We start from the raw sequence: 15,912 nt of genomic DNA, 5'->3' as shown, positions 1-15,912 counted from the left end.
CATACCAATAAAATACACAAAATCATCTTATGGCATTAGAAAATATAAGAATAAAATTGATCTGGAAAAAAGTCCAAGAATATAAAAAAAAATTAATGAAAAAAAATTAAAGAACATGCCTTAAATGTAGTAGACTTTATATTGTATTATAAAGTGGCAACCATCAAAACAATATGGTACCAATTAAGAAATAGAGAAGTGGATCAATGAAATAGATTAGACACTCAGTATACATTTGTAAATGACCATAGTCTAGTATTTGGCAAAACAAAAGACTGAAACTTTTGGAAGAATAACTTACTATTTGACAAACACTGTTGAGGAACCTGAAAAATGCTATGGCAGAAACTAGGCACAGACCATGATCTGTGAATCTTAAAAACTACTCAGACTGTACCTTAGAAGATTTTATTTAACTATTCCCTATTGTAACAATGGAGATACTTGGTCTAACAAGAATCAGGAATATATTGGGAACTTTTTAAATTATTCCACCCTACTCAGACAGTGCCTTAGGGGAAGATAAAGTTGTAAACTCCTGATTGAACAATGAAAGTCCCTAACTCACCTTATAGTAAACTAGAACCTTAAGATAGGTCTCTTTTTAGATCTAATACAAAAAGGTATTTAATACCCACAAAGGTTAAATTAGAACCTTAAAAGGTCAAGTAACTTTAAAAAGGCAAGCTTAACAAAGAGGTGTAAAGTACTCAGAAGATATAATCTAACCATAGAAGGTGAGAACCAAAGAAGGTGAGAACTAAGAATGGGCAGTACTGGAAAAAAGCATATACTATAATTGGTAGATGTGAAAATTTAGGGGAGGTGACTTAAGAGAAAATTCTATTTAAAAGGAGGTAAAGGACAGTTCAGAAGGGAGTTCAGAGTGGAGGTATTCTGAACTAAATTCAGGAGATTGAGTTCAGTGGAGGACTGGAACCCAGCTTGGAGACGGTCTTGTGGTGAGTGATAAGACTGACTCCCTTACCCTTAGGCTCAGGGAAGCCATTTTGGCCAAGGCCTTTAACTACTGTCTGACTCAGCCTGAGCCAGAGCAGTTTAAATTCATTCTCTCTCTCTCTCTCTCTCTCTCTCTCTCTCTCTCTCTCTCTCTCTCTCTCTCTCTCTCTCTCTGTCTCTCTCTCTCTCTCTCTCTCTCTCCTCTCTTTAATTCCTTCTCTCTATACTAATTAAAATCTCCATAATCCCCAGCTGACTTGGGTATTTTATTATTTGGGAAGCATCCCTGGTGACCAATTATTTAAATTTTAAGTCAAAACACTAAAAATTATCCTTACAGTTATCCTTACAGATCTCACACCATATACCAAAGTAATGTCAAAAGGGATACATAATTTAGAAATATACAGTTAAAGTATAAAAAAATACAGGAGCATAGAATAGTTTCTCTAACAGATCTAAGGATAGGGGGAGAATTTATGTCCAACTAGAACAAAAAAGAACAATATGACATTTAAAATAGATAATTTTATTACATTAAATTAAAAATATTTTTCACTAATAAAATAATGCAATCAATATTAAAAGGCAAAATAGTCTCTGGCAAAGATCTCATTTCACAAGATATAAAGAACTGAGTCAGATTTATAAGAATACAAAATATTCCCCAAATGACAAATGGTCAAAGAATATGAATAAATAATTTTTAGATAAAGAAATTAAACTATCTTTAGTCATATGAAAAAATGTTCTAAATCACTATAAATTAAATAAAGGGGAATTGAAACAGTTATGAGGTACCACTTCACACCTATCAGACTGCCTAATATGAAAAATAATGATAAATGTCGAAGGGAATGTGGAAAAATTGGAACATCAATATGGTGGAGTTGTGAATTAATACAACTATTCTAGAGAGCAATCTGGAACCATGCTCAGAGGGCAGTAAAACTGTTCATACCCTTTGACCCAGCAATAATAATACTAGGTCTATATTCTAAAGTAATCAAAGATGGGAGTAAAGGACCTATCTGTAAGAAAATATTTATAACAGCTCTTTTTCTGGTGTCAATGAACTGGAAATTGAAGGGACAGTATGATTGTTTTGAATATTTTTCCATGGATACATGATTCATGATCCCTTACCCCTTTTCCCTCCCCCCTCCTGGTGCTGACAAGCAATTCCACTGTGTTTTTCATGTGTCATTGATCAAGACCTATTTACATGTTATTTATATTTGCAGTAGAGTGATCTTTTAACATTAAAACCCTAATCATATCCTTATCAAGCCACACGATTGATCATATGTTTTTCATCTGTGTTTCTATTCCCACAGTTCTTACTCTGGAAGTGGATAGCGTTCTTTTTCATAAGTCCCTCAGAATTATCCTGGATCACTGCATTGCTGCTAGTAGAAAAGCCCATTATATTCAATTGTGTCATAATGTATCAGTCTCTGTGTACAATGTTCTCCTGGTTCTGCTCCTTTTACTCTGCATCAGTTCCTGGAGGACTTTCCAGTTCACATGGAATTCCTCCAGTTAATTATTCCTTCTAGCACAATAATATTCCATCACCATCAGATACCACAATTTGCTCAGCCATTCCCCAATCAATGGACACCCACTTATTTTCCAATTTTTTGCCACCACAAAGAATATAGCTACGAATATTTTTGTACAAGTCTTTTTCTTTGTTATCTCTTTGGGATACAAACCCAATAGTGGTATGGCTGGATCAAAGGGCAGGCATCCTTTTAAAGCCTTTTGGGCATAATTCCAAATTTTCCTTCAGAATGGTTGGACTAATTTTCACAACTCTACCAGCAGTGTATTAGTGTCCCAATTTTGCCACATCCTCTCCAACATTTATTACTTTCCTTTGCTGCCATATTGGCTAGTCCACTAGGAGTATGGTGGTAACTTAGAGTTGTTTGAATTTACATTTCTCTAATCAGGAGGGATTTAGAACACTTTTTCTTGTGCTTATTGATAGTTTTGATTTCATCCTGTGAAAAGTTCCTATTCATGTTCCTTAACTAATTGTTGATTGGGGAATGGCTTTTTTTTTTTTTTGCAAATTTGAATTAGTTCCTTATTTAATGGGGAATTTAACCCTTTGTCAGAAATTTTTTTTATAAACAATTCTCCCAGTTTCTTGTTTTCCTTCTAATTTTGGTTGCGTTTGTTTTGTATGTACAAAACCTTTTTAATTTGATATAATCAAAGTCATTCATTTTACATTTTGTAATGATCTCTATCTCTTGCTTGGTCTTAAATTCCTTCCTTTCTGATAGATTTGACAGTTTATAGTATATGATTGTAATGGAATACTATTGTACCATATGAAATAACAAATGAGAGAATCACACATAAAAACCGTGAAGTTTATATATGAACTGATGTATGAAGTGATTCGAAATAAAGTGAGCAGAGCAAGGAGAATATTTTACACAGTAATATGTAAAAATGGAGACTTGAATCCAGGACTTTAATCCCCAGAAGTCCTTGCTCCACTTCCCCAGAATGCTTTGTAATCTCACTGAATTCTTACCTGGGCCGAGAGCAAATTATGATATAAAGGGTCTCCGCCTTTGGTGGGGGCATTTTTCTCTTCCTGTCTCCCTTGGCAAGCAGATGCTTCTCATGATGTGAGTGAAATTGAATTGGGCCTCTCGGCCCACCTGGCACATTACTTTCTTACTTGTATTTTTCTTAAATTCTCAACCTATAATAAAACTCTAAAAATATAATACTCCTTGCAGAGAGAAACAAATTTCTACCCTGCCTAAATTTCCCCAAAATTTTAACTCTTAACAATAACATATGATAATCAAACATAAATGACTTAACTTTTGTCAACAATGCAAGGATTTGGGACCACTATAAGGGACTCATAATGAATAAGTTTATCTACCATCATAGAAGGAAGTGATGGTCTAAATACATACTGAAGTCTGCTATTTTTCACTTTATTTACTTCATAAATTTTTCTCTAGTACAAGAGATATGTGTCTTTAATAGCATGATGAACACATTTTATATAAGCACATGTACAACCTATATCATATTATCTTCCATCTTGGTGAAGTGGAAGTGAGAGAGGTTGGAGGGAAGGTGAGAACATTGATCCCAAATGTCAGAAAACAATTATCGAAAATTGTGCTGACATGTAATCTGGAAAAAAAAAATCTTTAAAAAAATCAGGGTCACAGAACTAGTAAATGATAATCTTGGATTTGATCCAATGACTTCTTACTTCAAGGCCAGTGCTTTTAGAACTTTGAAAACTGAGAAGAAAAATGGACTTAAGAGAGAATTTAGGGAAATTACCCAACAGGTGAAATTAAGTTTTTAAATCTATTTATACCTGAAATATTTTTTTGCTATTAATTAATAAGAAATATTATTAACTAATAAAAGTATGAATGAGTAGACCCAATCCTGTTCTACTGCTGTTCCTGCCCCTTGATGAGTTACATGACCAGTCTTCTATTCATCCTTTTATGTACACTATACAAGTTATTCATTGCATTAACAACATGGATCTGACCGGAACATAGAAGTTTGTGATATAGTAGAAAGAGAACTAAACCAAGAGTCAGAAGTCCTAGGTTTAAATTATATCTCTGGCCCTCATTGTGTCTCTCTGGGTCTTAGCTTTCTCATCTGTAAATTGAGAAGATCGGGGCTAGTCTGAGGGCTCCTCTAGCTGTAAATATATGATCTTAATATTGACCTATATAAATATAATATAACTACACTGATAGATCATATCAAACCTCTAAATATCTCCTACATAGTTCTCTCATTGATGTCTCAAATTTTGTCTTTAATGATTAATTCAGTTAGGTTAGGAATATTCTCTTGGGGTAATAATTATTAGTAAATGATGATGAAAATAATAATAGCATTTATAGAGCATTTGTTAAATGTCAGGCACTCTACTGAATTGGCACACTCTAAGGGGTCCCTAACACTTTAGAATAATCTAATTAATGTATGTTAAATTTAAAAGGTTTTGTACAAATAAAACTAATGTGGCCAAGATTAAAAGGAAAGCAGTAAATTAGGGAAAAATGTTAATATTTTTGGATAGAGTTCTCATATCAAAAATATATAGAAGACTTTGTTAAATTTATAAGAATATGATCCATTCCTGAATTAATAAATGTTAAAAGATGTGAACAGAATTTTTAATGAAGATATCAATGCTACATATATAAATTAGATAAATATATATGAAAATATATATGAAAATGTTCTAAATCCTTGTTGATTATAGAAATACAAACCAAAGCAACTCTGAGATAATTTATCACATATCAAATTGGCTAAAATGATTAAAGGGAAAAATGACAGATGTTGGTGGAGATGTGGATAAATGGAGATACTATACACTTATGGTGGAACTGTGAAGTGACCCAACCATTTTGGAAAACAATCTGTAACTATAGCCAAAGGGGGTATAAAACTATGAGTGCTTTTTGACCAAGCAATAGCATTCTGAGGTTTATTTCCTCAGGTGTTCAAGTAAAAGGAAAAGGACCTATAAATTCTAAAATCATTATAGCAGTTTCCTTTGTGGTGGCAAAGGACTGGAAACTGAATGGATACCCATCAATTAAGAAATGAGGAAACAAGTTGTCAACAAATGGAATAAATAGGTATGTAATAGTATTATAACATAAGAAATGACAAATAGATTAATATTTAAAAATACAGAATTACCTTCATGAATTTATGAAGAATGAAACAAGTAGAACCAAGAGAACACAATATTCAGAAATGGAATATTGTTTAAAGATAACTTTATGCCTACTTCCAGAGAAAGAACTAAAAAATAAAAAATAAGCTGATGATTAAAAATAAACAATATATATGTATGTATACATATATTATATATATCTTTTTGTCAAATAATATCTTCTCTAACAGTGGGATGAAGGGACAGATGGAGTTACCTGGATATTTTAATGTAACCAATAAATGAATAAATAAATTTAAATTTGAAAATAATTTCCATGAAAATTTGAAAACCAAACCCTACAGATTAAGAATTCTTATAGCCCAATTTTGATGAGCAAAAATGAAATATTGATTGATAGGTCTAGTCCTGAGATCAGACTTAGACAAGATAATCCAAAAATAAAGAAATGGGAAATCAGAGAGTAGCATAAGGATTAAGGACTTAAGAGAGAGGAGGTTTTTAAATGAATAGAATCACTAAAGGAACTAGACAGTAACAAATGACCACATTTGTGACACTTTCATAATATTACAAACCTCAAATATGTTATGAGTACAGAACAAACTCTACTTACCTATAAAGATACCTAATCCTTCCAAAGTATAGACTTTTTTGCTACTAGAAGTGATTCACATAGGACAAGTGGAGTAGGCAAAGATGCTCCTACCTCACTTGGAAGAGGCACTAAAAAAGAAATTTAAGCACTCCATCCATCCAGAAAAAGGGAGGCAAGAAAAAAATGATTTCCTTCTCCAGCCCTGGTGGCAACATTTATAATATTTAGTGGTCTCAAAGTGTAGAATGAAGCCCAGTAAGACTCCAGAGACAACAAATTTAAAATACCTGCCCTTACATAAATGATTCTTAATTGTTACTGATCTTTAAGAAATTGAAGTTTTTAAACAAAAAGGGTGGGAAATAAATTCAATTACACTAAACTATCAGTGAACGTATTAAATATTCTCTAATTAAGTTGATGTTAGCCAACTCAATTACACAAAGTAATAGAACAACTGTGAATTAGATGTGTGAAAACAATGCTTTGTGATGTAAAAGCCTATCTAATTCCATGTTAATTATTCCATATAAATAGTGTTGGGAAATGTCTTTGATGAACATTGCTTACATATTATCCTGGAAATTTCCAGGAGCTCTATAAACACCAGTATAAAGCCAAAGGAGGAAGTAAATAAAGGAAAAACTCTTAAGAAAAAATGCACTTTCTCCTACCAATTTCCAATTCCCTTCTATCTACAAGAATAGTAATATTGCCTCTTGGAATATGGCCTGTTAGGAATATTACCTCTTGAGAACATCACCTATAAAATAGAAAATAATTAAAGAAATAAGAGAAAGGTTGATGGCTTTAAACATGCCCTTGAATAGGTATATCATATCATGGTTACTGCTGCTGCTACTACAATTTATTACTACTGCTGCCAATAATAATAATAATTACAAGTTAGCATTTATATAGCTCTTTAAAGTTTGAAAAGCATTTGACAAATATTAGCTCGTTTTCTTCTTGTACCAACCCCTGAGAAGTAGGTTTTATTGTTATTTCCATTTCAGAGACCAGAAAACTGAAGAAGCAGAGGCTTAGTGATTTTCCACATAGTCACATGGCAAGTAAACATCTGGGGACACATTTGAACTCAAGTCTTCCCCAATGTTCTTACTCTACTGAGTCACTGGTTGTTTTTCACTAGTCTGGACTTGTCTGACTCTTCATGACCCTCTGGGACTCAAATATTTACTAGCTGAGCCATCTATGTCCCTTTAAAAATAGCTAGTATTTATATAGAAATATGCAGTTTGCAAAGCACTTCACATATAGTTTTATCATTTGATCCTTACAATAATACAGATAATTAACTTAATGATTAAAATTTTTGAAATGAATAATATTTCTAAAAATTAACCCATTAAATCAAAGACTGATAGAAGAGTGTTTATATAACAATCTACTAAGTCCTCAGTTTTCTTATAAAAATGTAATGGGGAAAAGAAATTACATGCTTGAGGCTATATATTGATAATTTTCTTCTTTAGCTGATCTCTTTGAGGAAAAGAATGGGTAGTGGTATCATTCAGTTACAAGTATATATTAACGGTTTGGGGACTATAGTTCCAAACTATTTTCCATCATGGCTAGACCATGACTCTACCAACAGTACATCAGGATATCCGTTTTCCCATAGCCCCTCCAGCATTTGTCCCTTTCATTTTTATTCATCTAAACCAATCTCTTGGGTATGAGTTGTCAGAATTTGGATTTCACTATTAGTGATTTAGAATATATTTTTTATTTTGCTATTGACAGTTTAAATTTATTCACTTGCACATGTCCTACTCATAACTTTTGATGACTTATCAATTGATGTATAGCTTTCATTTTTATAAATTTAAATCAGTTCTTTATGTATTGTAGAAATTAGACCTTTATCAGAGAAACTTGTTACAAACACCACCACTACTCAATTTCTTGGTTCATTTCTAATTTTAGTTAAAGTTGGTTCATGTGTAGTTGTCTATGGCACTAAACATATAAATTAATTCATGTAATATCATTTTTATTCTATGAGCTTGACCTAGACATAAGCAATTAATATTCCCATTTTAAATGATTGATTAATTTAATTTAATTAATATCTATATAAAGAATTGTTGGTTGTCTCTCGAACCGAGGATGATGATTGTCTTTGTGCGTTTTTGTGCACAAAGACACTTGTGCATGAAGATTTAAGTGGAAAAGTCAATGCACAGAGACAGTCCCACTCTCTCGGCATTGTAAGCCTGGGTCCAGTGGCACAAAAAGTCGTTACACCTGGAGACTTCCTCAGTTGCATTGGATGGCCGTGTTGTCTTTTGCGCTCCAACACGCCCTGAGCACTCCACAGTGCTTTGCTGCGTCGCCCTCTCAGCCGTTGAACCTTTTTGTTGGTTTCTTCCATCTGTTCAGCTGAAGCAGTCTTCACATGCTGGGTGAGCAAAGCCCTAGTTCACCAGGGGTCGATGTCGACTGGATGGCAACCCTCACAAGGTTTAGCTGGCCTGTGGAAGCCGTTGCCCGGGGTGTGGCCACTGCCGCAGGCTAGCAGCTACTAGGAGCCACAAGTGAGAGCTGGGTGTCAGGTGAGGGTCAGAGGCTGGAGAGCTGTCCTAGAAGGGCACAACAAGCCCTCCATACCAGAGATATTACCCCTCCCTGAGTACCACATACATACATACATAAAGAATATTTATAATTATATGCATGTAGTTCCTATGTCTTTTTAATGATATAGACTCCCAAATATTTTTAAGACTTGCAGTTATTTTCAATGGAATTTATTTTTCTATATGTTTCTCCTAGGCATTTTAGATAATATACATAACTGCTGATAACTTGTGTGATTTATTTTATATCCTGCAATATAACTGAATTTCTTCATTGTTTCAAGTGATGTTTGTTTTCTTTTTGACTATGCTTTTTTGTTTAATTACTTTTTATTATATTACTATAAAGTTGGTTTCTTCAGCACTATTTATTATGCTTTCTAGTATTTTTTAATTGAGAATGGATGCTGCTTCTTCCCCAAAATTTGTCTGCATCTATTAATATAATCATATAATATTTGTTGTTTATATTATTATTATCAATTATGGTTTTTAGTTTTTCTAATATTAAACCAAATGTATTCCTTATATAAATCCAGGATGGTTATAGTGAATAATATTTCTGCTATTTTGTTCATGATACAAATATTATATTTAAAATGTTTTAAACACTATTCAATAGGGGAATTGGTCTATAGTTTTATTTTTTGTTTTAATACTCCCTGTTTAAGATATCAAAACCCATAGTTGTGTCATAGAAGGCATTTGATATGACGCCCTTTTTCCTATTTTTAAAATAGTTTAAACTAATTTGAGAATATATTGTTCATTAAATCATAATATTCATTTTTAAATCCATATAGTCAGTCTTCTTTTTTTTTCCTTTTGGAAGTACTTTTTTTGGCTTTTTCATTTATTTCTCATTCATCATTTCTTACAGGACAATAGTATTTCATCATATACATAAACTATAAAGTATTCAGTAAGTTCCCAGTGGAGGGGAGTTCCCCTAGTTTCCAGTTATTTATCTTTGTGACAAAATTTGATATAAAGACACATGTGTGTGTGTGTGTGTGTTTGAGTGTGTGCATATATATGTATATATTTCATATAATGGGCTAAACTCTGCTGAAGAGTGGGTATTGCAAATATGTAGTGAGTCAGATTCTAGGGGAAAAAGTATAAATATAAGAAGATCATGGGTAGCTAGGTGGTTCTGTGGATAGATAACTGGACCTGGAGTCAGAAAGGCCTGAGTTCCAATCTGGCCTCAGGCACTTGCTAGCTAGTCTCCTCAACTTGCTTGCCTCAGTTTTCTCATTTATAAAAATGAGCTGGAGAAGGAAATGGCAAACCACTCCATTATCTTTGCCAGGGAATACAAAATGGGGTCAGGAAAAGTCAGAAGCAACTGAAACTGAACAAGATTGTGAGACTATAAGAAATAAACAGGTATAAAATGTGCAAAATAAACAATTTCAATCATCTTCATGCTTGAAAAATATAAATTGATCTGTAGTCAAATGCTGCCAGTGTGCAGACGATAATAGTATTAGCTTTAATAATAAATAGTTTATATTTTCTTATCACAGTGCTTTCTTTGGTAGATGTATTCTTGTGTTGACTAAACTCACATCATATAGAGAGATGGGTGGTAACCAAGTTCTCAAGCTCCAGCCTGAATCATGACTGTGGATATTTGAGGGGACTGGTGGGTAGGAGAATCAAGATGCCAGTGAAAATGAAAGTGGAATGGGGCCATCAAATGTGTGAAGACAGAAGGAAGAAGATATCACATGCCAAAGGCAGACATGATAGAGAATCATGAGAAGAGAATGGGAGAACTCTAGAGTCCATAGTGATTCTTTAGCTAGCATGATAGATATAATCTAAATGTTTATAGTGTTACAAAATGTTATAGTCAATGAAAGTATAATCATTTTGAATTTATCTGCCTTGCTGATTTGATGAGGGGGAGGTGAAAAAAAGATGTTGACAACCACTTTCCCACCCTTTCTTTGCCATCAGTAGGCAAGGGCAGATGGAGGAGGCTGATTGTATTGTGTATTATCTACTCATTTTATATGTAAATTCCCTACTTCCTTCTGCAATGTAAGAAATTTCCAGTAAGCCATACTTTCTCTTATAAATTGTTAAATGTGAGAAAACTGCTGATATTCATAAATATAAACTATCTGTTATAAGTGACTAATGTGTAATAGCAGAATATATTAGACAGGACACTATAAAAATTATTTCAAATGCACATTTTGATGCTTCAAGGGATCGGTTATTTCATTATTCAAATAGTGCTAGTCATAATATCTCCAGGCCTTTTCATGTGCTACTCTTTCTCAAATCTAGTTTCCCAAATCCATTCCAGCCTGCTTTATTCTTCCTATTCAATTCTGGGTAAAATCTGTTATTATCATCAGAATTTTGTGTGTGTGTGTGTGTGTGTGTGTGTGTGTGTGTGTGTGTGTGTGTGTGTGTGATACATGCATATCTTTTTTGTATATGTGTAGACATACTTTTTCCTTCCTCAACTGGACCTGTGATTTTGTGAATATAGGGCACTCTTATCAAAGAAATTGATTCTACCAATAAAGATCAGCAACTACTCTACAAATTCTAGTCTTAGAGAATTGTATTGGTTATTGAGAGTTTATGCAGAGTCACATTGAAAATATGTGACAAAGATGGGACTTGAACCTGAGGCTTCCTAAATCTAAAGCTAACTATTATTGTATTCCTCAGAGTCAGATCATCTCAACTATGACATATCTTGGATATGTCAAATATTGCAAAGATGACAAGGATAGTGGGGGCTGAGAACAATTTGGGATTTGAGAAGAAAGAGTTTATTGTTTTGTAATAGTTAATAAAGGGTTGCCAAATTGTAATAATTAAAAGATTGACAAATTATAATAGTTAAAGTTAAACTATGTATGTTAGTGGCTTTAACAATTCAGTTTAATTAAAGTAGAGATATTAAAGAGAGGAAAATATAGGAAGGAGATAGGAGTTGCCTAGTCTACCACCTTGAGTGCCATTCCTATGAAATTAAAGCTCACCCCCAACAGGGTTCCAATCTCCTGCTAAAAGTTCATGACAGTCACTTCAGAAAAAGTCCACAGAATAGTAGCATCTCCAGAAAGAGTGTCACCAATGCAAGAATGTGTCTCCAGTTAGAGTCACCAGAGCCAGAGAGTCTCCTTAGCAAGATTCACCAGAACAGTGGTGTCTCTTCAGCTCTATTTACCAACCTATGAATGAATGTTCAGACCTCTGGTCATACCTTTATAAGCCCTTTTCTTCTTCATTCACTAGCTTTCCCACATCACATCTCAGGAACCAATCATAGTTCTAAATTTGCCTGGAACCACCCAGGGGGGCAGTGCCTATGGAATCAACTTCCTGTCTTTTTGGTTTCTATTTCCTTTCATTGTGGGCTGGTCTATCCTTGCACAACTCAATAGTAAAAGAGTTCCAGGTCCCTGATTAATTAAATTAAAAAAAAAAAAGGGGGAAGGGAAGTCTGTCAAAGTCCCTGATTGATTAAATTTAAAAAAAGAAAATAAAGGGAGATGAATTCCTTTTTCAGAGTTTGAAATTAGTAGAGCAATTTGAGTCTGGTAAGTTGAAGTTGAAGGAGTAAACAGAGAAAAGGAGTTTATTGTGTGGAGCCAATGTAGATAGATGTCACTTTCTGGCATTTGTCCTATGAGTAAAGGAAAAAATATAGTTTATATTAAGGTGATAGTAGATCAAATAGAAATATTTTTTGTGAGGGAGAATGGGGAGACTTGAAATCTTTGAGTCAATGTTGGGATCGCATAAGTAAACAATATATTTCATTTAAATATATACATATATATTTACAAGTTTAAAATTTATATATGCACATATATATGTATATTTTGTTTTTTAAATTCAGGTATCCAAAAAATTCTGTGCTGATGATAGCACAAAAAACTCACTGGAGGTTAGGGACAAGAAATACTCCTTCGAAATCTCAGAAACTGTTTAATTTATTCTTTTTATTTTGCATTCTTCTTCCACTACCAAACACAATGTGTACTAGGTAGGTATTAAATTTATCCTTTTCATTAATGCTGATTAATTGATTAATAAATATCTCAACCCATGTAGGCATGGTCATTTATGTACTATTTGTTCAATGAATTAACACTGATTGGATGAGGAAGGAACTATATATATATATATATATATATCTTGGGTTATGTGTGTACATGTGAGTATATGTAGCACTTGTGAATATCTTATTTCTAATTCTTGTTTACAACATAGTAGCTAAGTGGATTTGGGCAGATCATTTATCCTCTTATATAATTAATTTTGTCATCTATTAAAACAAACATAGTTAAACTAACTGCCAACTTTGCAGAGAAGATCAAATATCATAATGCATATGATTAATATTTTTGGTGGTAGAATTTTCAAAAACAGTGATGATGATAATGGTGGTGAAACTAATTGGTGAAGAAGATGATGATGGAAAAAGTGTGAGAGAGTTCTACAATAGAGTTTGCCAGAAGAACTACCAATGGAAAAAAAAAAGGATAAGGAACTGTAAATCAGTATTCCACTATAAATAGAAAACAGGAGTATTTTAAAGTGATATATAAAAGTATGTTTTAAAATTTATGCCATAGCCAAGCAATTGGTATTTACGCCCAAAATACAAAATACTTATGTGAGAGAGGTTGGGTAAATCACTTAATCTTTCTCAGTCTGTTTTCTCAACCTAGCTCTAAATATGTGATTTATGATACTATACATATTTCTTCTCCACCCCCCCACTTGTCATTAAGAATTATGTTTCTTTAGAATAAAGGTGAGGGTGGACAGTTGGGTGGCTTAGTGAATTGAGAGCCAGGATTAGAGATGGGAGGTCCTGGTCAAATCTGGCTTCAGACACTTCCTAGCTGTATGACCCTGGGCAAGTCACTTAACTCCCATTGCCTAGTCCTTACTGTTCTTCTGCCTTGAACCAATAGACAGAATATAAGTGTTTAAAGTAAATAAATAAGTAAAATAATGAAAGAATGGCTTTTATATAAAAGCAAAGAAAAAGGGTAATTGAGGGCACTTATTCAGAAATATAGAGAGCAAAACAATGTGGCATAGAGCTATAAAGAGAAGAATCACAAAGCACTTGGAGTTAAGCAATAGTAATTGAAATGATATGATATGATATGATATGATATGATATGATATGATATGATATGATATGACATGTGTGATTGAGAGAAATGGGCACAGACAGAAGAAATGAAATGCAAAGAAAGAATAGCTCAAGAAAGCACATAGAGTCTAGATCCAGACCAATAGGGGGAGGAAAGGGAAAATTCTATAGAAGGTTGAAGAAGGAGGCAGTTAGCCCCAAGCTGAATTCTGGACAGTCACTTCTGCTTGGGTGTGGTCTGACCTACACATCACTTCATCTTCTCTCTGGCTAACCTCTTTGAAAGGAGGAAAGCTGAAGCAAATCTTTCTCCATCTAATTTGAACTGAAGAAAAGAGTCTTGCCCAGAAAAGATCTCAGCAGGATTATTGCTGTTTCCCTCAAGGGAAACTAATTTTATTCCCTTTTGAAGAGACTTACACCAAAGCCTTCAATAAGTGATAGAAATTAGGAGTAAGGAAGACCCCTCTCCCCCTCTCCCAGTTTCCCTCTTATTTCCTTCCACCAAGAAAATAAATAGATCCTTTTTCAACTAAAGAAGTTGTTCTCAAGAGTTTTATAATTAGAGGGAGGAAATGACTCACCATCTGTGAAGCAAACTCCATTAGGCTGCTTAGTGAGAACAGGAAGTAAGGGTGTTTTCTGAAATCTGCTCCCTTCCTTCAAAAACCTGTTTCCTGGTGTAACATCTTTCTGATTCCCTTATCATCTCTCACTATTCCCCTTTAATATACATGATATGGTATGATATGATGATGCCCTCTTTGAAGCATAGGGAGCTGGATATTCTGCTTGTCTCCAGGAGCTGATGATATTCATATTTCATGAGAAAGGTCAGGGGTCACAGGGTCAGGGAAGAAGAAAGGAAGATTGACTGATCTTAGTTACCTTGCCAAAGAACTGAGGGAGATATTGCCTATTGTCTATATGACAAAAATAAAAGAGCTTTGATTTGTTCTAGGGACACTAGATCACTAAGGCATAAGAATCTCCCAACACTTGCTAAACCTGATGAATATTATCTATTTTTAGGGATTTCCAGGTCACAAATGTCATAACAAAGAATTCAGCAAAAAAAAATTAAATGTTTATGGATTGAGAAATGAAAATAAGTTATGATATCTGAATTCAATGGAATATAACTGTGCTATGAGAAATGATAAACAAGATGAATGCAGAGAAGCATGTAAAGATTTATGAACTGATGAAAAGTAAACTAAGTAGAACCAACTAAGCAATATATATATATATATATAACTACCAGAACATAAATAAAAAGAACGTAAATCCAAATCTATTAAAACATAATTCTAGTTGACAAAGGTATATTACTTCTTCCCTATGTGCTATTTAATATTTTTATTAATGACTAAAATAATACCATGAATGGCAAGCTTCTTAAATGTTTAACTGACATTTTAGAAAATATAATTAATTTATTGGATGACTTGGTAATGATCCAAAATATCTCAAAAGGCTATAACAGTATTCCAAAATGAAAAAGATTTACTTTAATGTAGATAAATATATAATTTTACATTTGTGTTTAAAAATAAAATAAGTACAGACTGTAGGAAATAGGGGTAGATGAAAGTATAGTAGTGGTAGTCTCTCGGTGACCGAGAATGACAATTGTCTTTGTGCATTATCATCTATTGATGTACCCTCATGTGGCTTTGGAGTCCAAAGGCTGAGGCGCACAGTTTGTGGCACATGGAGCCTGGGACGCCAGTTGTTACAGGAGGGGAGGTTGTGGCCTGGTGTCGGCGTTCACGCGCAGCGGCAAGACGTCGACGTCTCTCATCTTCAAAGGTGGTGGCGGCATAGTGAATGTGGGTTCGCCAGCTGCTTCTGTCAGAGGCAGCGAGTTCTAGTTGCTTTGGTGTGATGCCAG

At 33.7% G+C, this 15,912-nt stretch overlaps 1 long non-coding RNA gene across 1 annotated transcript in view; it reads right to left on the bottom strand.

The window, feature by feature from the left end:
- LOC130458484 (uncharacterized) overlaps window positions 1-14,810 on the bottom strand; it is a 59,544-nt gene extending 44,734 nt beyond the window's left edge. Inside the window, exon 1 of the long non-coding RNA XR_008917825.1 lies at window positions 14,603-14,810. This is a non-coding gene — a long non-coding RNA (uncharacterized LOC130458484). The remainder of the gene's footprint in view (window positions 1-14,602) is intronic.
- Window positions 14,811-15,912: the final 1,102 nt, after the last annotated feature.

The sequence above is a fragment of the Monodelphis domestica genome, chromosome 3 (genome assembly GCF_027887165.1).
Source record: "Monodelphis domestica isolate mMonDom1 chromosome 3, mMonDom1.pri, whole genome shotgun sequence".
Lineage (NCBI taxonomy): Eukaryota > Metazoa > Chordata > Mammalia > Didelphimorphia > Didelphidae > Monodelphis > Monodelphis domestica.
This window is presented reverse-complemented; position numbering and strand designations above follow the sequence as displayed.